Here is a 24,572-nt window from a genome sequence, read left to right on the forward strand (position 1 = left end):
TTCCCTGGGGGGTGGTGGCAGCTGCTGATGACTTGATGGCTTCAGCCTTCTTTGTTTACTGGTATGGTTTGCAGTATTTTTCGTTCACAGTTGGTATGAGTTATTTACTTAAAACATTCACAGGATAGTTTGACGCAGGCATTTCATGTCACTGGTGGGAGTGCAAATTGGTGTCCCCTCTTTGGAAGGCAATTTGGTAATTGTGTGAATGTGCAGTCTAATATATCAGATTATTATAACTGTTGAATTTTGCGATATAATTAAGAAATACATGAAAAAATTAAAAATTCTAAATTTTGAAACCTGAAACATGCACCTGCTTTGCTCCAGCGATTCTGATTTAGGAATGTATCCTCCAGACATACACACACACGTGCGTGAAAGTATTTAAACGGGACGTTCATTTCATCATTGTTATAACTGCAAAGACTGGGAACACAGATGCATTAATGGGGGAACAAGGTAGATAAAATGTACCATATGACCTCCAAGACACACAGCTAATTGGTGGCAAAGGTGGCACAGGACATTATTTGCACAGTTTTGCCATTTGGATTTAAATGTGTGTGTGTGTGTATTCAACACAAATATTAATACTTGTGTGTGCATTAAGTACATCTTGATTACACACAAAATGCTTACCATTGGTAGCCTTTGGAGAAGGAGATTGGAGACTCTGGGACTGGGATTGGCAGAAGAATTACTTTACATTGTGTATTTATTTTCATTTAATTTTTTATGCAAACAAATTCTTTTCAATAAGAAGGAATCAATGAAAAAATGCTACCATATTGCATCACTGAACTAAGGAGAACTGTTAGCTGCTCTTATGCAGGGGGTTGAGATAACCCCTCAACACAGGCAGACAGGACCACTCTGCACTGTCTGGGGACCTGCGAGAATCAGGCTACTCTGTGCGTGGCAGCTTGGAGTCACTTCTGAGACCCAGAGAATCCCTCTGAGTGGGAGAGAGGGACTTGGACTCACTACACTTCTGTCTGTAGCAGAATTGGGATTTAGAATAAGCGTCTGGAACACATTTCTGTATTTCTTTCCTATCTTATGACTCTCTTCTCTAAATCCTACTATTTCTTCAGCCCCATCTTTGTAGCAGTCTGTCTAACTGCTATAACAAAATATTAGACTGGGCAGCTTAAACAACAGTTTATTTCTCACAGTTCTGGAGGCTGGGAAGTCGAGGATCAAGGTGCTGGCTGAGTCAGTTCCCTGAATTCCCTGGCGGGGGCGCCCTTTTCCTAACTGCCTTCTCACTGTCTCCTCACAAGGAGGCAGGGGAAAGGAGCAACCTCTCCGGTGTCTCTTCTTAGGAGGACACTAATCCCATCAAGGGGCCCCACTCTCAGGCCTCACCCAAACCTAATTATCTCCCAAAGGCCACATCACCCAAAAGCATCACACTGGGGGGCAGGGCTTCAAATATGAATTTTGGGGGTGGGAACACAAGTCAGTCCCTAGCACATCTCCAAATTTCATTTGAGATAAATATTGGTTAAGCTCATTAATTTTTATAATAGGATATTGACTGTATCACCAGCTCATTGGTCTCTAAAATATATGGAATTTTCTTCATTAGCCATGCAGAATGCCTGCACTCCAGGTCACCTGCCCAGAGCGCACAGTCATAAACACCCTGCTTAAGCAGTGCAGCATACTGGAAGTCTGGGAGACAGGCAGCGGGGAAGGACCGTCTTGGGCTGTGTGTCATCCACTACTCCGTACACCCCAATCCTCCTTCTAATGTCATTCCCTCAAAAAGCCCTTCCCTAATTCTAGACTAAAACAGGACACCCCTCCACCCCTTTAACTCTTGATAGCAGTGTTCATTTTCTTCTTAGCATCTCTCACACTCTGTAGTTATTTTATTTTTGTATCTTTTAAACTTTATGTTCAAACTCCTCTGACAAAATGGAAGCTCTGTGAAGGCAGGGACTATTCTGTCCACAAATGTGTCCAGTATCCAGCATTAAGTATGAACCAATGTCCTTGGATCAGGTCTGATCCCACGAAGATGATACATTTGGACGATGACATTTTTGTCCTTGCTTTTGTAGAACTGTCCCATAATTGCTGACCACGGGTTTTCATCTTAGGTTGCTCTCAAAGCAGTCGTGCAGGTTTAATTTATCTATTTGATGTGAAGCACACATTGACGCTATTATTCATTACATCTTATTCTCTCTGTTGTCAGCCAGGAACTACGTCTCTAACCATTTTCTATCTCCCAAATATTTGAATGCAATTATTTCAGATAATGATATTTAATGAATATTTTATAATTTATAAAGTTTCCCTCTTCATCACGGAAGAGGGAGGAAGGAGGAAGCTCCGGATTTTATGCTCAAACAGTCGCCCTGTTGACCCTTACGGCTGGCACGTACTTCCCCCTCTTTCTTTTGGTTCTGTTTCTTAAATCTTACTAGAAATATATCCTCCTTGTCTTTTAGAATAATTCATCTCAAATACTTTCTAGATGAAATGAATGTAAGTACATTAAGTTGATCAAATAAATTCTATTTGTGTTATTATTTTTCCATTTTACCAGGTCTTACTGCTCAGATTTGAGTCCATGACATATTTTGGGTTTTGGCTCAATACTATCGCCATCTGGTCTCTCTGTCCTTAATCTTTGCCCCGTTTTCTCCTTTTTCCTCCCACCAAAATGCTGTGACCAAAGACATCTTTCTTTCCCATTGTCCTACTGCTGCTGCCACCTCCTGTATCACCCATGGTCCCATAAGAACCTGCAAGGTGCCGTAAGCAGGTGCTTCTTCAGCTTGTGCCTAGCTTTGCTGTCTCTTCCTTGTCCTATTTTTTAGCATCCTCTTCAACTCCTCTTCTTTATTTTATAACACCTTTAACGCTCCTGGAACAAAACCTACCAACATAAAATCCCATGTCATTTGTTTCCCCTTTAATAATCCTTGAAATCCATTTACTTACAAAAACCCTCTTAAGCCTCAGAAATAATCATCATCCATCACTACCCAGATTTTCTGAATTTATAGATTACAATTGTATGCTTTAGTTTATTAATTGTACTGCTATATAGTCATATGTAACTATAAATAAAGCATTAGAAGTAGTGCCTTTGAACCCTCCTGCACTGTTGGTGGGAAGGCAAATTGGTACAGACACTGTGGAGAATAGTACGGAGGTTCCTTAAAAAACTAAAAATAGAAGTACCATATGACCCAGCAATCCCACCCCTGGGTGTGTGTCTGGAGAAAACTCTAATGTGAAAAGATATATGCGCCCCAATGCTCACAGCAGCACTATTTACAGCAGCCAAGAGATGGAAGCCACCTAAACGTCTATCAAGAGATAAATAAATAAAATGTGGTGTGTATATAGACATATAAATATGATGGCATATTACTCAGTCATAACAAAGAATGAAATAATGCCATTTGCAGCAACATGGATGGACCTAGAAATTATCATACTAAGTGAAGTAAGTCAGACAGAGAAAGACAAGTATCACATGAAATTATTTTTATGTGGAATCTTAAAAAATGGTACAAATGAACATATTAAAAAACCAGAAATAGACTCACAGATATACAGAACAAACTTATGGTTACCAAAGGCAGAGGCAGGAATAAGTTTGGGATTAGCAGATATCCACTACTCTATATAAAAAAGATAAACAACAAGGTCCTACTGTATAGCACAGAAAACTATATTTAGCATATTGCAATAAACTATAATGGAAAAGAATCTGAAAAAGAATCTTCCTTCCTTCCTTCCTTCCTCCTTCTTCCTTCCTTCCTTCCCTCCTTTCTTTTTTCTATCTATCTACCTATCTGAATCACTTTGTTGCACACCAGAAACTAACACAACATTGTAAATCAACTATACTTCAATTTTAAAAAAGTCATTCCTTAATCCCCTCTACCCCAACCAAAACCATGATTAAATAGTTATATATGTGTTTATTTTTCCCAAAGCCCTTTCAGGATGATGTAATGTCATAAATTTAGAAGACAAAATCAGGATGGTGAGAGGCAATTAGAAAACCGAAAACCAGAGCATCAGTTTGGCGGGTGATTTACTACTTTTCTGTTGAGCAGAGGATGATAAGTGAGTAATCTGAGAAGAACTAAGTCTGAATCTTCAACATTAAATTTCCTCAAATGTACAGATATTACAGTGAATTACAATTGTGCATAGTGTTCCAAATTTATTACTTAGTACAGAACATAGCAGGTACTAAATTGGATTGAAGAATGAAACTAAAGGTGATATTATAGGAAAATAAAGTGGAGTCTTGTAAAATTAAAGACCCCCGTTTTTCATATAAATTTTTTGGTAGAAGTTGTTTGACTAGGAATGTGAAAGAAAATTGTGAAGTCTCTTTACTTTAGGCATGGTTGTATCCACTGTCATGCTTCAACCTGGTAATAAATTAGCTTGGGAGCCTTTTACATAAAGAGATGTCACTATAAATTAGCTTTTACATTTTATCTTAAGTAGTATCATCATAAAATATTTAATCAAGACACTAAAACTGTCAAAGTAGCTGCATAATTTGAGACCTGGTATGTAAGAAAATCTGATTCTTTCATGTTGGGATTTTTCCTTGTATATACCAGAACTTGCCACAGTAACAATCAATAGATAATTGGTCTGCAGATTATAACTCTCACAAATGTTTGGCAATCACAGATGCTAATTAAACACTCTGGTTAGAAACTAACAAGAGCAGACTGAATTCAAAGAAGATGACACCGCCAAAATGCTCTGCTCTATTTTGTTATGTCACAAGAAAGAAAATATTCTTAACTTGCAGCTGTTTTTTTTTTTAAGTTTTTTTAAGGTTATCTATCCATCTATTTCTCAGTTATATCATATATCCCATAATTTTAACAATGATAATGACAAGCTTCACACACAAGACTGAATGTGATCTCTGCCACATCCCCTTAGGCACAGAGAAGGATAACAGATACAGAGAGCGAAGCTTTCGTGGGGCACGGGCTGCCCCTCTGCCCTGGCCCCTTACACTTCAGAAGGTGGCATGAGCTCATCTTCCGGCTGTTTGCCAGGACTGCATCTTGCCCGCCTCTTCCTAGTGGCGGGTTCTTGTTCTCAGTTTTCACTGACTCTTTGACCCACAGGCTGCACCAGTCAACTGCTGCCTACTTCGGGCTCTTCTTGCCTTGCTGACTGGTGTAGCCAGGCATTTCTGACCTTGACCTTTGACCTTGCTTGCTCTTTGTCTCCATGTAACCACAGAGGCCATGGGAGCCACTTCCTGCCAGCTGCGCCAGTCCCTCAAGCCTATCCGAGCTGGGCCAGCCATGTCCAGCCTCCTGCTGTGTGAGGGATACCAGACACCACGCCCTCGCTGGGGAGCAATGAAGTCCGAACAGTAACTCAAGGAAAAGCACTTTTAGAAAACGCCAGCAAATTGTTGAAAATGACAACCATCACAAATTCTTGACTATTATAAGTCACCGCCAGGCTGGCTACATTGATTCAAAAAACTATTAAGAAAGCTGATCTGTGAATTCCTCTTCCTTTTTAAAACTGAAGTAATCAATTCCCCAGGTATACAACTTCAAATAACATCTGTTGTCTTAATTAGGAAAGAAATGCTTCAAGGATGAATTTTTTTCCCCTGAACTTGGTTGTCTTTTCAACAGATGATATATCTAAAACAATAGGCAGGGAGCAGGTGTGTGATGGCCTGAGTATTAGCTTGCGTTTGGCAAAATTCTGACTACAGAGTGAAACCATTAGAGATGTTGTCAGTGAGATTGATGATGTTACACATTTTGAAACTGTCCTTGACAAATTATATAAAATGCACAATTCTTTTCCAAAGACATATCATGAATTGTAGCAAAATGTAAAACCATAATACACCTTTTTCAGGGGCAGGAGTTTTATTAGTCAGTGAGGCACATTCAGATTGAGTTAAGACAAATTCTGAAATAATTCTACTAAAATATGTCATCGTAAAAGTAAGAGCCAAGTGAAAAGCAAGGCATGAAGGAAGAGAGAGGAGGTTATTTAAATAAGACATGGACTCCCCTGGTGTGTTGGAGAAGGCAGGCCTTACTGAAGTAGGTTACAAGAACATGAACTGGTGCAGCCACTATGGAGGACAGTATGGAGGTTCTTTAAAAAACTAAAAATAAACTTGCCATATGATCCAGCAATTCTACTCCTGGGCATATATCTGGAGAAAACTTTAATTCGAAAAGACACATGTACCCCAGTGTTCACAGCAGCACTATTTACAATAGCCATGACATGGAAACAGCCTAAATGTCCATTGACAGATGGCTGGATAAAGAAGTTGTGGTATGTATAAATATATATACATATATATATAAAATATATATAATATATATATACACACACAATGGAGTACTACTCAGCCATAAAGAAGAATAAAATAATGCCACTTGCAGCAACATGGATGGACCTGAAGGTTATCATTCTAAGTGAAGTAAGCCAGAAAGAGAAAGAAAAATGCCATATAATATTGCTTATATGTGGAATCTAAAAAAAAAAAAAAGCCACAAATGAACTCATTTACAAAACAGAAACAGACTCACAGACATAGAGAACAAACTTATGGTTACTGGGAGTAAATATGGTAGAAAGTGATAAACTGGGAGCTTGAAATTTGCACCTCTGGGGAGTGATGGAAATGTTAAGTATCTTGATGGTGGTGGTAGATTTATAGGTGTCTACATCTATCAAAATCCATCAAATTGTACATCTGAAATATGTGTCATTTACTGTAAAGAATTTATACCACAATAAAGTTGTTTAAAAAGTTACAAAAAAAGACCAGGAAAAAAAGACTTAAAAGAGTTCTTTAAGACATATTTATCATATATCGCTCTTTTGCTTGCATGAAAAGGAAACTATACTTTAAATAAAGTTGTTAAGTTTTTCCTAAAAAAAAAAAAAAAAAAAAAAAAGAAGTAGGTTCTAAGGTCTGTGAGAAAATCATGGGTAGTAAATCTGAATTCAGATTGCAGATCCAGCATGTTGACCTGAGCTTCTTAAACAGGAGTGCATTTGCGCTATGCATATGAAGAAACCAGAGGAACACCTTCCTAGATGGATTGGGTCAAGCCCTTCACCCTTCCCCTGTCCCCAGTGATTGATCATTTAAAATACTACTTTATATTAAAATAGAAAACACATATACAATGATGTATAATTTTAAGTTCTTATAGATTGTTTTACATAAAGAGTAAGAATTCAAAGAAATCTTGCTTGCATTCATTGGCCACCCCTCCAAATGGTATATATCTGCCCACCTTTGACTTACAGATACTTCCAGGGACACATTGGAAAAGAATAGCAAGAGATCAAGGAAGTGTGTATCCCAGGCAGAGCACTACCTCGGGAAGACTGGAGCAACTCCAGAGACCAAGGCTGAGAGGTCCACGAGATGCTGGATAAATAACCTATTTCCCTTCCTCGTTCCCTTCCTGCCTCCTTCCCTTCACCAGAATGAAAGCAGAAAATCACTGAGTTCCAGGAGGGTTCAGAGGATTTTTCAGGATCATTAAGTCCAATCTTCTTAGTAAATAAAGATTCACAAGAGTCTTAAGAAGTAGTTCTTCAAGTGTCCTCTAGACGCTTTTAATGGCAAGAAACTCATTACTTGTAGGGAAGCTCCTTCTGCCTTCCAGGAGTATGAATTGTTCAGGAAATAAGGACCAATGAACATCAGTTTCTCAGGTCAGGGAGTAAGAAGGAAAGCTGGACTGAGAAATTTATCTATCCTGACTTTGAATTCAGTGCTCTTTTCAGAAACCTCTAGGGCAGAGCCCTGGAAGGGAAGTCCTAATTCAAGCTGTTGGGCAATAACAGATGATATCACAGGAAGTTATGAAATCCAGCACAGAAATATGCAAAGCTACTGACCACAGCCTAAGACTGGGACAGAAAGTTCTTACTCCATTTTTGGTCATAAGGCTTGTTTACCCGAGAGTATTTCCTCTATTTTGCCTCATCCTCCTCTCCTGGGTTCCAGAGTTTGCAAATGGTCCAGACAGACACCATTACCTTAGGGAAAAAAATTTAAAAGCTACTGTCCTGTTTTTGAATCAACAAAATTAAAGAATCTATAATAAATCACAAGTGATTCTGGAATTCTACAAAAAAATCACAATGATTACATTGTTACTCTCCATTCTAGAGAGTCAATTTGCAAGTCACTTTTCAAAAATCTTAGGACATTATTTCAAAGTGATAAAATTTCATGTGTAATTAAGCAGTTGATTCTTCTATTTAGTGCAGGACCTCTGTAAAGATTTTATTGGCATTTTGTACATTTTACTCACAATATCCACCACTTCAGGATATAATTACCATGCCTCTTTAATGCCATATTAATTGACAATCTATAAAAAGGATGTGATGTGTATGAAAACCAACCACTTTTGGGGATCCACAGCATGATGTTGCTCCCCTGCTCACCAGCCCCTCAGGGAAGGCTCCTAGTGGGTATGGCGGGTCTACCCATGTGCATGGAGTTCTCAGTCAAAACCCTTATCAGCGAGACCTATGTGGAAAGTGATCCCATTCATACAACAGCAGAACTCTAGTGACCAGATCTTTTTAAAGCATGACAGGACATCCAAGGATAAGGAGGCATGTGAAAAATACCAGCAGCATTAAAAGGAATAAGCAAAGCCAATATACAGAAAAAGCAACATGAGGAGCTAGAGGTAATAATGATAACTAGAGATAAAATTGGAATAAATTATTCTAAGTTTCATATAATAAGCTCAATCATTACACAGCCTCATGAGGTGGGCACTGTATTACCCCATTTTACTGTATTTTATTCTTAAAATTTTACTTTTATTTTTATTGAACTCTAGTTGATATGCAATATTATGTTAGTTTTAGGTATATTACACAATGCTTTGGCATTTGCATACATTATGAAATGATCACCATGATAAATCTAGTAATCATGTGTCCCCATACAAAGCTATTACAATATTATTGACCATATCCCTTATTCTGAATATGACATTCCCCTCTTATTTACTATATAACTGACGGTTTGTACCTCTTAATCCCCTTAACCTACTTCTCTCACCTCGTATATACCACACCTTTTTATTCATTTGTCTATCGGTGGACACTTAGGTTAATTCCATATCTTGGCTATTATAAATAGTGCTGCAATGAACATTGGAGTGCATGTATCTTCTCGAATTTGTGTTCTGTTTTCCTTTGGAAAATACTCAGAAGTGAAACCAGAATCAGATGGCCATTCTATTTTTAATTTTTAGAAGAGTCTCTGTGCTGTTTTTCATAGTGGTTGTACAAATTAACAATCCCAGCAGTGCCTGAGGGTTCCTTTATATCCTTGCCAATACTTGTTATTTGTTGACTTTTTGATGATAGCCATTCTGACAGGTATGAGGTGGTGTCTCACTGTGGTTCTGATTTGAATTTCACTGGTGATTAGTGATGATAAGCATCTTTTCATGTGTCTGTTGGCCAGCTGTATGTCTTCTTTGGAAAAATGTCTATTCAGGTCCTCTGCCCATTTTGTTGTTGTTGTTTGTTTGTTTGTTTTGATAGGTTGTTTGTTTTTTATTGATGTTGAGTTCTTTGCAAATTTTGGATATTAACCCCTTATTGGGTTACAGTCACAGGCTGCTTTTTTGTTTTGTTGATAGTTTCCTTTGCTGTGCAAAAGCTTTTAGGTTTGTTTATTTTTACCTTTTTTGCCCCTGCCTAAAAAGACATATCAAAAAAAATATCGCTAAGACTGATGTCAAAGAGCATACTGCTTATGTTTGCTTCTAGGAGTTTTATGGTTTCAGGTCTTACGTGTAAGTCTCTATTTTGAGTTTATTGCTGTATATGGCGCGAGAAAGTAATCCAGTTCGATTCTTTAGCAATGGAGCTGTCCAGTTTTCCCAACACCATTTATTGAAGAAGCTGTCTTTTCCCCATTGTATATTCCTGACTTCTTTGTTGTAGATTAAATGCTCATATCAATGTGAGTTTATCTCTGGGATCTCTATTCTGTTCCGTTATATAATGTCCTTCTCTGTCTTCTGTTACAGTCTTTGTTTTAAAGGTTATTTTGTCAAATATAAATGTTGCTATTGCAGCTTTCTTTTCATTTCTTCTTCTTAGACTACCTTTCTCCATCCCCTCACTTTCAGTCTATGTACCTCTTTAGATCTGAAGTGAGTCTTTTGTAGACAGCGTATACATAGCTCTGGCTCTTCTTCATGTTTTCTAGCTCTTTGTTAAAATTCTCACTATGTTCATCCATTTTTCTCCCAAGTTCATTAAACATCTTTATGATCATTACCTTGAACTCTTTTAGACTGCTTATCTCTATTCATTTAATTTTTTTTCTGAGGTTTGTCTTGCTCCTTTATTTGGATATGTTATTCCTTTGTCTAATCATTTCCCTTAATTCTCCATTTATTTCTATATATTACATAGATTGGTTATGTTTCCTGATCCTTGAGAAATGGCCCTATATAGGAGTCATCTTATGGTGCCTAGCAGCATACTTGCCTCTGATCACCAGAGCTATATGCTCTTGGGCGCCCTGATGTGGGCGGCACAGGCCCTTCTGCTGTAGTTAGGCCAACTACTTTGGGTGTGCTAATAAAATGCATGGCTAGCCCCTTGCTTGGTTTCCTATCAGGTCCTGCCTTGTGCAGTGGCTTCCAAGCCACTGGTAGGCAAGGCCAGGTCCCAGAGCAGCTGGCTGCAAGGCTCAGGGGGCCTGAGGGCTGGTGCCAGCCCACTGGTAGGTATGATTGCGCCCTAGTGTGGCTGGCTTCAGGGGGCGCCCAGGGCTTGCGCTGGCTTGCTGGTGAGTGCTGCCAGCTCCTGGCAGAGAGCTGTGTGGCCTGGGGCATGCCAGGCCTACCACTGCCCACTAAATCTCTATCACTATCACTGTGGGTAAATCTCTATCACTAATAGGCTAAAGAGAAGACTCACAGCACTTAAACAGGACCAGCTTCCTCACGGGAGAACAAGCTGCCAAATATGTCCACAGCATATACTCAGGGGCAGTTCTAGGTCCTTCTGTCTCTCTGCGAGGCTCTCCAAAAACAGAAAGTTGGTCTGACCCATGCGCCTTTTAAATTTCTGCCTCTGCACTAGGAGCATGTGAGATTTGTGTGCATCCTTTAAGAGTGCAGTCTGTTTCCTACAGCCCTCTGGCTCTCCCATATGCAAACCCTGCTGGCTTTCAAAGCCAGATGTTCTGCTGAGCCTGACGTGGGGTTTATACCCTTTGCTCCATGGGAGAACCTCTGCAATTAGGATTAACCTCCCATCTGTGGGTCACCACCTGGGAGTACAGGTCTTTACTATATCGTGTCTCTGCCTCTCTACCTGTCTTGTTGTGGTTCCTCCTTTATAGCTTTAGTTGTGGAGAATCTCTTCTGCTAGTCTTTAGGTCATTCTTGTCGATAGTTGCTCCATATGGAGTTGTAATTTTGGTGTGCCTGTGGGAGGATGTGAGCTCAGCATCTTTCTACTCCACTTTATGAATGAAGAAATGTAGGCACAGTTCTTCCTCTCCCTCTGGCACATTCACAGTCACACTTCTGCATGCTGGGAACTGTGTGTTGGTTCTGTAGTGCCCCCGTGTGAAACCCTAGGCTGCCTGCCCAGTGCGGCCCCCGTTACTCTACCAGAAAAGATGGCCACACTCACAGCAGTCGTGACACAGAATCATGGCTGTTTTAGTACTTTGGATGGAATTCAACATTTTCAGCTTCAAGACTGGAAGTGGAAAGCTAGCTGGACTAAAAAAGCAAAGATCATACATACAGAAGAAAAATTTTTAAATCAAGCTATTAATAGAAAATAACAGTTATTTCTATCACCCAAAAAAGGACTTCATTATTGGGCATAGTGTGGAGGAAGAATTTAAAATAAATTATCAGCAGGAAAAATACAAAGAGCAAAAATCCAGCAACAATTGGCCAAAATACATAATGATGTAAAGAGACTTCAGCATCAGTTAAAAGAAATGACACATAGAAGTCAGACAAAGAAAAATATCATATGATATCACTTATATGTGGAATCTAAAAAAAAAAAAAATACCAATTCTATTTACAAACCAAAAACAGACTCATAGACAGAAAACAAACTATGGTTACCAAAGGAAAAAGGATGAGGAGGACTAAATGAGGAGTTTGAGATTAACAGATACATATTACTGAATATAAAATAGATAAATTACAAGGACCTACTGTATAGCACAGGAAACTATATTCAACATCTTGTAATAACATTTAATGAAAAAGAATCTGAAAAAAATATATGTATGTATACATATAACTGAATTGCTTTGCTGTAAACCTGAAACTAACATTGTAAATCAACTACACTTGAATAAAAAATAAAATTAAGAAGAAGTGACACTTAGACCTGATTTTGTTGAAAGCTCAGAGAAATAATGGAAAAAAACTGTAAATGCAATGAGCACATTTAGGTAAGGGCAGAGACTGATATATGAAGAACTTATGTATTAAAGAAAACAACTAAAAATGAGTTGACTGCCATATCCAGAGAAACTGACACATGGACTTTGGGTCACTCAGGAACCCAGAGAGCTTTCAGAACAATGTCAAGCAAAGTTCATGTAGACAAAGTACCATCACGTAGATGGTACCATCATGTACTCTTCCAGGAGAAATGGTAGATTTTGAAAAATTCTTTCAGCAAACAGGAGGGCAACAAGGGCACTGGATGATTATGATGACCAGACCTTTGTAGAGGTGAGAAAGAAGCAAACATAAAACGAAGACAACATTCATGGGAGAAATTCTAGACGTTATCCTGGAAGAACACAGGATGGAGTGCAGCAACATGAGAAATTATACAAAAATTTCTCTTTAAAAAAATTTTTTTGTATGGGGGGGTGGATAAATTAGATTTATTTATATATCTACTTATTAATGGAGGTACTGGGTATTGAACCCATGACCTTGTGAATGCTAAGCCCGAGCTCTACCATTGAGCTATACACATGCCCCTCCCCCCAAAATTTCTGACTGCAGAAAAAAGAAAAAAAATCTCCTCAGAATTGGAAAACTATAAGCAGCAAAAAAAGGGGAAGCTTTCAAGTTAAAGACAGAGAATAAACAAGAATATGATCAAGGAAAAAGGAACAAAGAAGAAATAGTAAATGCCAGTTGAAGCTCAGGTAAAACAAAAAAGTATGTAAATGTTGGAGGGTGGGAAGGGATAGATGGGATTTCAAACTTGTAGAATAGATAAACAGGATTATACTGTATAGCACAGGAAAATATACACAAGATCTTATGGTAGCTCACAGAGAAAAAAATGTGACAATGAACATATATATGTTCAAGTATAACTGAAAAATTGTGCTCTACACTGGAATTTGACACAACATTGTAAAATGATTATAAATCAATACAAAATGTTAAAAAAAGTATATAAATGGCAATGAGACAAGTTTATCATATTTAAAAAAAGTTAAAAAGAGGAAGAGAAAGAGCAAAAGCAGCAGGAAGAGCACTAATGCCAGTTTAAACTAAGGTTACTATTAGAAAGTTATACCGAGAAGAATTAAAAAGAGGAAGAACTTTTGAAGCTTGAAAAGGAAGTAAGTGAAAAGCCAAAAAAGGCAGAAAAAGGAAAACTGCTGCTGCTGAAATTGCTAGGTTTCAAGAAAGAGATTTACATAAATTTGAATGGAAAATTATAGATTAGACAGGCCAAGGAAAATGAAAAGGTAGAACAAAAAAGATTGGAAAAATTATAAGAAAAGAGTGAAAGCATGTTAGTAGGTCCCCCCCAGGCTTTACCAATTTAGCAAGGTTTGGAAAGAATGGACCAAAAATGTAGGACCTCCCAGTTGTGGGCCACTTCTATATATCCACAGAGGGCTATTCCAATCTGGAGACAAAGAGAGGAGAGAAGAATATGAGATAATGACGCTAATATACAGTTGATGAGAATATTAGCATATTCAGTTATTTTGGAAAATAACATAGTGACTATGTTCTTTAAATATCACTAGTCTAATTAACTGATAATTAATAACATTATATGTTAATTGACAAGTATTATGTTCCATACTGACATTGGCATTAGTATTTCATGTTTATACTAAGAGGACTGTTTATAGGTTGGCCCATTACTGATGTAAAGCCATTTTTAAAAGTTTACGTTACAAACATTATTTCATTTAATGCGCAAAACATTTAGATTGTTCATGGCATATCAAAATGAACTGGGACAATTTTAGAGTGACATTTTTTAAACCAAAAATACACTCTTTTAGAGCTCACACGTAAGTTAGCACAAGTACTAAAACTGTAAAGTTTTCTTTTTAGAGTTATAAAATAAGTTGATACTTAAAGTTTAACAAATTGATAGATTGGCAATTAGTAGATTTTTGTATAATAAACACTTTCTATTCATTTGAAGGAAAAAAAAAGGAGAAAGAAAAAAAATTAAAAAGAAAAAAAACAACAACCCTAAAACAGAAAACTTCCTAAGGACACAAAGTCGTCACAGAGCTGAGATTAAAACTCAGGCTGTCTGGTTCTAGAGTCCATCCTCTTAACTGCAGTGAAGACTGCCTCCCACAGCAGAAAACTTTAAAGATCTTCTCATAAATACTGTTAAAGTATTATAGCCTTAAAAGAAGAGCAGGATGCTCTCATGAAAGTATAAACAGAGACCAGGACGGAGCTCTTAGCTGTTTAAAATTTGAAGGAGAAAAATAAGACAGTATCAGAAAACAGTGTCTCAGAGCTATCAAAATAAGTAGTTGCACAGGAATCAGTTTACGTAACATCCCAAAGGTCGACTGGCGCTGTTCCTACAGTTAGGGAGTCAGGTCACTGCTGCTGTTGCTGCTGCCCTGGGCTTGTCGTCACCCAGGTCCCTCAGGTCACCCAAGGACACTGCTTGTCTCCTACCCCGGGCATTATTTGTCATTGCTGAGGAACTTCTTGGCAACAATAAATATGCGATTTGAAGTCATGGGAGGTGTTAGTCCACGGAGCAATCCTCGACCAAAAGATGTGGCTGGGCAAACACACGTCCCCTTCAGATGGGCTGTGCGGAGATGCGGGGCTCGAAGCCGCCTTGGTGAAGATGTCCTGCGAGACCTCGCGAACAGCTCCGCGAGGAGCTGCGGCCTTCTTAGTAATGCTCCCCGTCCTTCCTCGCCGCGCACCAGTTTCCTTCCCTCCTGCTTCTCTGGCAGGGCACTCCCCAGTAGGAAACCCAGTCCAAGACAAGAAACTACTGAGTACACGGTCATCAGTCCTGTGGCACCGCGGCAGTCACCAGTCACCCCGCCACAAGTCGGACCTCGCTGGATCTCGCAGGATCTCGCGGGGTCTCGCGAGTTCTCACAGAGCACGCAGGGGTGCCTGGGATGAGAAACAGCTGGGTCCTGTGGCTCACGAGGCCTGTCGTTCCAGGCTCTTGCGTGAGGAGCCTGGCTACCACTATGTATCAGGCAAACCCCAGTATTCCTCGATGCCATGCCCTCATGTCCCCACTCAGAGGTGCGGTGGCTCCCTGCCCGGGAGCACTGGCCAGGAACAGGGAACTGGCTCCAGCCCAAAGGCCGTGCCGGGAGCGACCACCCGAGGCCGGAGCAGGAATGAACTGCGCACGCGCGGGCTGCACTCTGTCGCCTCCCAGGAGCCGTGCAGGACCAGCTGGAAAAATGAATGAAAAAGACCATTTCTTAGACATAGCAGCATGAAACTTAAAAGCACCAAGTAAAGAAAAGGTTCTAAGAACTTACTTCAACTGAAAAAAAAAAAAATTAACTTAGAAAGGAACAAGAATCAGTCTGGCGTCAGCAGCCCCAGAGACTGGAAGGCTGGGGAGCCATGTCAAAGATGACAATCAGCCCCACTCTCAGCCAAGTGTGAAAGCAAAGCAAGCCGGACTACACCAAACATTCAGATATGCAAAGAATCAGATCATTGGCCCCATACGTACCTTTTTGAAAGAAGTTAGTTGAGAATGTACTTCAGGAAAACAAAGGTATATCCAATAAAAAGGAAGACAGACTCAGGAGACGGTGGTTTCAACTTGGAAGGACAAGAGAGAGAAGCTCTAGGATAACCATATGCAGAAGACTAAAGACAAAGCTGGCCAAATTGGAATAGGAGAAGTTGGGGTCTGGGGACAAGGGAGCTGCATGGACTACCAGGATGTGAAGTCTAAAAATTTGACTCTCTTCCACCCCCAAACTTTGGCATCACCTAAACGTGCTGTCACTGTGCCCCCTCTTTCCTTGTGAACACACTGTTCTCTGGCTCTGGGTCCCATCCATCTTCTCCAGGTCACCAGATGCAGTGGGCATGTGGGGTCCTTACCTTGCTTGACCCCAGCAGCATCTGATAGAGCTGTGCTCACCCCTTCCCCACTGCTTACTCGAGATGATCAAGGCAAGTGATGCAAGAAATCAAGAAAACAATTCAAAATTTTTGTCAAAAAAAATAGGAAAGTCATTATTTAAAAATGAAGGGAATTGTAATGTTGCAGAATTTAAAAAATTGAGGTAAAATTGGTATATAACATTATATATATTTCAGGTGTACAGCATAATTTGACATCAGTATACACTACAAAGTGATCACCCCCAAAATCTAGTCACCTAATGTTGCATAATTTTAAGTAATTGGGGGAATATAAGAAAAGGTAATCCATTTGACCTTGATGTGTGGAATTATCCAGCAGTGGTATAAGGGTCATGAAATTGGAGAAGGAAGTATCATTCCAAACCACTATTTAGCTCAACTGTGAACAGTATTTATAGAGTAGTAATAATATAATTTTTTTAAATCCATCTTTTAGCATGAAGCTATATATGAAGCAAGAAGAGATTTGGTTATGGTGGAAAAGTTAAAAATGTAATGATAAAGTCCAGTGTAGTTGGTGCAAGATAGGTGGGAGGGAAGGGGTAGGTAGGATGGTTCATCTTACCTTACAGAATGAGGAGTTAAGAAATACCATTGAAGCTTGATGGGGAAAAAAAATTAGAGATTTAATTCTTATTAGTTAAAGTTACAAGGATTACTGATAGAAAAAAATGATAAAAATGGTAGATACAAAAATGAAGAGGAGAAGGAAATTAGTGTTCAGTGAGCCCTATTCTCACCTTCCATGTTGGGAAATTGCCTAAATGTGATACATCATGGATTAGAAATAAACTATTTAGAATCGTGGAGATAACCAACATAAAAAGAAGGTGCTTCTGATCTGCAGGGCTCTGAGTGAGAGTCACGAAAGAAAGTAGAGAATTTTCTGCATAAACATTCAGAACTCTGATTTCAGGTGCATGGCTCGCTTCTAGGAAAACAAATACAAAATTATTTTTTAAAGCTGTTAGCATACAGATGGCAAATTAAATCACAAGGATTAATTAAAGTACTTTGAGATAGAGTGCAATGGAAAGTGAAGAGAGATGCAATGAGGGGATCCCAAGGCATATCAAAAGTTTAAAGAAGGCACGAGAAGCGATTGTGACGAGGAAGCACAAAGTTTGGGGGTGAAGGAGAGGAGAGTAGGAGGTGGCAACCAAGCAAACACCAGATCAAAGGACCCTTTTGTAGCTGTCAGGTGTAGAGCGAGATGGACCTGTTCAAAGGCTGATGGGCAGGGGGCCGTGGAGAGGGAGCGGTTGAAGAGGAAGGATATGGGCTGTGGAAGAGCGGACTTCCGCAAGCCTCGCAGGGATTCTTCGGCAAGCCTCGCAGGGATTCTTCGGCAAGCCTCGCAGGGATTCTTCGGCAAGCCTCGCAGGGATTCTTCGGCAAGCCTCGCAGGGATTCTTCGGCAAGCCTCGCAGGGATTCTTCGGCAAGCCTCGCAGGGATTCGGCAGAAGAGGGCTCCCGCCCTGTGCAGCAGGCGGAAGGCGAGGGCCGTATACTTAGAGCTGGGTGTCTGGGGTCAGGAATTTGGGGAAGTTTCTGTCTGACAGCTTCTAATTCCGTTAAGGAAGAGGTCTGCCCCTGCTGTGGAAAGAGGAGCAAGCGGACAGGCACTGGATTTATTTTTGTTGTCTGATTTTTTTTTTTTTTTTTTTTTAGCGCTCAGCAACCCAGGGCAGATGCCAGGTGTATGAGGAACTGGCTTCCTCCAAAATGGGGTTTTGCCGGGGGGGAGGGGGTGCAAAAGCCGAATACGTATTTTCTGGGAGCACCAGGGGAGGAAGGCAGAGGCAGGCCAATTAGTAAAAGGCTAATTCGTTTAAAGCTACTTCTGCAAGCAGTGAAAAGAATTTCAGTTATAAAATAATTTTTTTTTTAAAGTTGCAAAGCAGGAGGCAAGAGGGTTGCAAGGTGAAGTTCGAATAACCATTCAGGATTTATTAACCTAACTCGAGGCTGGAGGAAAGCCCCGAATGACCCGTTCTAAAGCTGGGGCGATTAAGAATTCCAGAATGTAGAGATTCACTCTTACTTCAACTCAGCCTTAGTGGGCAATAGAGAAGTAGGTCCAGACCACAAAGAGATGGGCCCACTTGGTGAAGGAGCCTTGTATGTAGATGCCAGTCAGGACTGGGACACATTTGACCTCAAACTGCTTTGGAACTGCTCCACCATGTTGGGAAGGGTGAATGAGAAAGTGGACTATTCTGGAAAAGGGCTTGAGATTCCTGGAGGCATCCAACTGGGCATAGTGCTTCCCTGGCCTTGGCTCTGCTCAGCTTTTCTCGAATGGTGTTTAGCAGCTCAGATCCCTTCCACAGACATCTGTGGAAATGAGATGCTGTCCCAGGAAGAGAGCCTTGCACTGTGATGGTGAACCTTGGTCCAAAGTCGCTGTCATTTTGCAATAATTCCAAGGGCTGCTCTTGACTCAGGTCCTCTAAGCAGGTCTGGAGTCAAGATTCTGCGGCATGAGGATAAAGAGTACCCGTGCTGGGGTGTGCTGGGAGATCCAGGGCACTTCTGCAGAAGACTGGTATGTGCAGTGGTGGGCACTGCTCCTGTACACACAGGAATGGACCTGATCCATGTCTATCCTGAGAGAAGAATTCCAGCCTCTTCTCTTTGCTGCTGTTGCTGGCAAGCTAGGGGGCAGCATTCAGCACACCTCCACTGACATGTGCTTTATGTACCTGAGGCAAGGCAGAGAGGAAAATGTAAGTGGGAACTGGTTCTGAATGACCCTAGCTGGCGGAACTCCCAGAAGACAGTGTGGGATAGTGCTGACTTTGTGCTTGGTGGATGCTCAGATGATCACTCGATAATTGCGGTATCTTTTCTCCTTTGCTCTCGCAAGGACAGGCAGAGATACATGTTCCTTTGCCCCTTTGTTCATTTATTCATTTTCATGTGGCAAGCACTGTGCTGGAAACCAGAGACGGAAAACCTGATAAAGACACATCCTTATTTATGAAGGCTCAGAGTCTATTTCCTTTCTTCTGAACCCCTACAGCACTCTACCTGGGTCTCTTTTTATCTCCCTTCACCTTGAACTATATGTTATTGGTTTAAATGTCACCTCTTCTTATGGATTGTTACCCAGAATTTGCAAAATGGCTCTGGTGGATCCATTCAACCTACAGATCGGTTTTTTTTCCCCCTTTGACCTCACGGAGAACTTAAAAACAAAACAACCTAGAATTACATATCCCATATAAAACGTAGAAGATGTCACATAAAAATTAGGATTTCTGACTTATCCTAAAATATGAGATCTTCGGCATTAGGTGCAGTTTCCCATATCTGGAGCTGATGGATGGCTGTGCCTTTCACCAGAGCACATACTTTCCAGGACATTCCATCCCCACCTCATGGCTCTGCCCACCCATGATGCCTGTCTGCCTGTGGAAATCTTGAGACTAGCTAGGAAAATTTAATTGTAGCTTGAGTGTGAGTCAACAAGTACTTGGACTGCCTCAAGTGGTGGCTGGGAAAACATAAGAAGGGAGGAACCCAGGAAACAAAGTGGAAAGGAGGGATTTTCCAGATGTAGTGACGAATCCAGAAGGCTTGGTGGGAATAGGAGTTGTAACCCTGAGGGGCCAGGGGAATGGTGATGTTTATAGCAGGCGTGGCTAGGAGCTGGTCAGGTGCCCTTTACCAGATAGCACATCTATCCCCAGTTGCTTAGAGAGTTGGCTGGTAATTCCTTGTTCTTACCCCCTTGTCCAAAATGGCCACCCGCTGAAAGAATGGGGAGCATAAACATTTAGAGGATACATACAGTGCTCTCTGGGGAAACAGCAGCCCACAGCCAGTGATTAACTGACATGCACATACAAAAGGCAATCTTCCTGCCTCAAGGTGGGATCCACTTATTGGTCCAGTTTATTCTCCAGAGCCCCTCCTAGATCAGGCTGAAGGTAGACTCCATCTGGGACCGCAGCCTGATTTAACAGCTCCTTCCTCCACTGTATCTTGGCTGCCTGGCTCCTTTTAACCGAAGATGCTCTCTCAATACATCGTGAGCACCAGAATCTCAGTGAATCATCTAAGACTGGGAACTCGGCCTTAGACAGTGTTTGCAGCACAATGATGTAGGTTAAAACTGGGAAATGGGTAACGGTGGGGGAATACGATCTAGGGCTCCTCACAGTCATGGCTTTCTAGCACAGGGCCAGGCGCACACAAAATGTGCAGCAGATTTTATTTTGTTTGTCAAATGAATTTGATGTGGAGTCTGCTGAGGCCGAGGAAACAGCAGGACATCCAGCATAAGATGCAGAACGCGGCACAGGGACGTGGCTGGGGCTGGATACTTGGCGCTGTCACAGGGAAGGAGACAATTCGGGGAAGAGACGGCGATTAGTGTCAAGTGCAAATGGAATTTTCATCCCTTTCAGCGCAGAGCAGCCCGCGTTTCTTTACCTCAGTTAGGTGCGTAACTCCAAGTAGGTCCAGTCTAGATCAACGATTATACAATGCCTTAATAATGTTTAGGCAAAATTCCAAGTAGTTTTGCTCATTGCTAAAGTGGAAAAGATTAGCATTTGATTGGGGAAGAAATTATGGACTTTGCTTATGTCATCTGTGTTCTGTTGCCAAACAACTGAGTGAGCCACCTGTTACCCTTTTTGAACAAGGGAGTGTGCAAAATAACTACAATAATCAAATGTTTGTCGTGCTTACGCTTAAGAAGAGATTTATGCCTATCTCTCTTCGTTAAATGGATTGTGTTTCATTATTATTTTACTTTTTTTAATTTTTGATTTTTTTTAATTGAAGTATAGTTGATTTACAATGTTGTATTAGTTTCAGGTATATAGCAAAGTAATTCAGTTATACATACATATTCTTTTTCAAAATTTTTTCCGTTATACGTTATTATAAGATATTGAATATAGTTTCCTGTGCTGTACAGTAGGTCCATGTTGTTTATCTATTTTACATATAGTAGTGTGTTAATCTCAAAATCCTAATTTATCCCTACCCCCACCTTTCCCTTTTGGTAATCATAAGTTTGTTTTCTATGTCTGTGAGTCTATTTCTGATTTATAGATAAATTCATTTGTATCTTTTTTCAGATTCCACATATTAGTGATATATGGTATTTGTCTTTGTCTGACTTACTTCACTTAGTATGATAATCTCTAGGTCCATCCATGTTGCTGTAAATGGCATTATTTCATTCGTTTTTATGACTGAGTAATATTAAATGGATTATATTTTTTTAACAGAAATTTTTTTAAAAGCAGACAAAAGCGTTCAGATGTCCCAAAATGCCACACTATCTTTTCAAACCCAGTTCTCTGATATCCCAAGGAAAGTGGCTTGAATGCTTTAAATCTTGGTTGTCTAATTTCATTCCATAAACTGTAATTATAGCTCTTTATAACATGCTAAATAATTCCTTTCTTACTGGATCTTTATACCTTTCAAATATTTATAGGTTGTCATCATTCCTTAGTCATCTCTTTGCAAAGTTGCACATATTTTGTGCCTATAATACTTTTCATAAATCAATTTCCTCAATACTAAGCTGCTTTTCTTAATTCTCCATTCAGCTTGTCTCCATCTTTCTGATATAGTGCTAATCAAAGGTAAATGAGATATTTTGGGTGCAATTTATCCTAAGGTTGTTTGAGAGGGTTTAAAACTTCCCCACCTGGATCAGAGTCCCTCATTTATATGAAGCTCAGAATAGTGCTGACTTTATCAGTGTTTCTCCCATTTCTCTTTGAAAACTCATAACTAATTTCCCGTGTAATGGCATTCAAAAGTCTCTGTGCCATTTCTGTTTCTTACCTGATCATGGAATATGCAGGAATTAAATCAGTTCAGAATATATTTCTGTAATTTGCGGCTTATTATGCAATATTGAATCACATTTCCAACTTCTTTATATCCATAAATTATCATTATTTCTCAGTGTCCTTCAAAATCGGTAACATCTGGAAACTTAGAAAATATTATTTTGATTCTAGAGTGTTCAAAGCGATAGTAAAATCTTTCTTGCAACTGCAAGAAATTATTCATCATAATTATTTCTTTCCAGTAACGTTTCAGTTAACCTGGTTGTCTCATTATTATGGGACAATTCCTTTTGTCCATCATGTCTTGGGCGTCCTACTGATGAGATAGCGTACATATTCTTCAAGTGACATTATTACTATATTGGTGTATTTTAAATTTTAAAACTCTTTTTTATAGTCCTTTTTAGTTTAAAAGCCTTCTGTAGCTTTCTTATGCCACAAGGGACAATACTGTGAGTCTGGCCTCTGATGGTGCCACTCAGTCAAACCCCACTCCTCCTTTCTGGTCTCATCTCTTTTCATGCAGCCCCATGAACCCTGTGCCCCACCACGTGCAATGAATTGTCTATGAAGACTTTGGAAGGATCCCCCCAAAATTAACTGCTCCCTCCTCCCAGGGCTTGTTGCCTTAATTTGTACCTCAGCGATAGCTCTTGTTTCACTCAGAGCGGTACTGTCCTTTGCATACATTGTTGTCGCCCGCACATCATTATGTGAGCTTGTCTTATCCCTGCCCAGTGCCTCACGAAAGAAGTCCTTAATAAATGCTGGATAGTGCTAACTTGAGATTTTCTACTTAGGCTTTGGGCGACAGTCCAGTTGGAGGGAGAGCTGGAAACTAGGAGCCCTGACCTGAGCTGCAGTGTCAGAGTGGCCACATGGCATTTACTCAGACTGCTTATCTGGGGCCTCTGGGTGGCTTGGCAGAGATGGTGTAGGGCCCTGGGCCTCCATGCATCCCTTGGTATTGGAAGAAATCAGGGAGGAAGGAAGGGAGGGTACCCAGGCTCAGAACTGTGAAAGGATCGCAGAAGTCACTCCGTGGTTGATGGGATTAGAATCCTGGGCTCGTGTTTCCACTCAGGGTTGTGTTCCCACGATTCATTATTCTGTTTTGCTCTGGGAGTTTCCCCTAATGCTTCTTGACTCGTACTGGCGTCAGGCAGAGCGGGTGACATTTCTCTACCCTTGTGCAATCTGTTTGTGTGTGGCTGAATCACAGTGACTGTATTTTGTCGGCTCCATCTTAGGCCCCGGTCCTAGTTCCTCCCCTCACTGCATGACTGAGCTTTAGACTGCTCACAAAGGATGAGAGCCAGAGGATCCGAGCCAGATCAGTTCCCTATCAACCTTCACCCTTGGCTCCATCTGATATAAAACCTGGAAGAATGCCTTTTGTTGACATGGTTGATAGTCATGAGATTCCCAAGGAAGAGGGAAATTCCTCAGTTCCTACTGATGCAGACACACTTCTCCCTAATGGGCAGATTCTACTTTTAGCTTTGGCCCCTTTAAGTCCCCCGGTAGCCCTTTTGGCAGCTGCAAATGCCTCTGGGTCGTCGTCAGCCTGATCCTGCCTATATGCGAGTTCCCCACGATGAACTTCATGATTGCACTTTACGGGGCTGTTTGGTTCATTTTTTGCTCTTAAAGTTCCTCCTCAGCTTGGGAGATATTATCTGCCTCTCAACAGTTTGGAAGCTAGAATCACCTTCTCCCACTCTGACGTCATATCAATCAGTGTCCAATCAGGGAAATAGAACTCACTTAGGTATTTCAGATGGAAGGAATTTCATGCAAGGAACTGGTTTCAACAGTGTCAGAGGATCTGATGGAGCAGAAGGCAGAAAGGTGGGCAATGAAGAGTCAGTGACTACAGTCCTGGCTGGAGGACACAAGGGTGGAGATAGTGTTGCCAGACCCAGGAGGACGCTCACAGTGGACACTGCTGAAGGCTGGAACCCAGGCCACTGCAAAACCCACTGTCATTGCTGCTGCAGCTGTGGAAGGCTGTGGAGGGCACGGCTGGCTGGTTGTGAGTCCCATTTTGTGCTGTTGGAACTGTGGGCAGTGCTGGAGCTGCAGCCACCAGCCACGGTCCACAAGGCCAGAAGGCCACTGAAGCCAGAGGCCACCAACCGCAGTCAACAGAATTAAAAAAAAAAAAAAAAGTTTCCTTTTCCTTCAACTTTCCAACCTCTTTCCAGCATCTCTTTTTGGAAGAACCGTCATCTGGCTGAGACGTCTTGGAAATTTAATTTTGTTCCAGCCTCAGAATATGAAAAGGTAGAAAGGAGATTGAGAGAAAAATGGGCACAG

The 24,572-nt window shown here is 40.7% G+C and overlaps 1 pseudogene; it reads left to right on the forward strand.

Moving 5' to 3' along the window:
- The first annotated feature begins 5,261 nt into the window (after positions 1-5,261).
- Positions 5,262-13,135, forward strand: LOC105078939 (coiled-coil domain-containing protein 112-like; annotated as a pseudogene).
- Positions 13,136-24,572: the final 11,437 nt, after the last annotated feature.

The sequence above is a fragment of the Camelus bactrianus genome, chromosome 8, assembly GCF_048773025.1.
Source record: "Camelus bactrianus isolate YW-2024 breed Bactrian camel chromosome 8, ASM4877302v1, whole genome shotgun sequence".
Lineage (NCBI taxonomy): Eukaryota > Metazoa > Chordata > Mammalia > Artiodactyla > Camelidae > Camelus > Camelus bactrianus.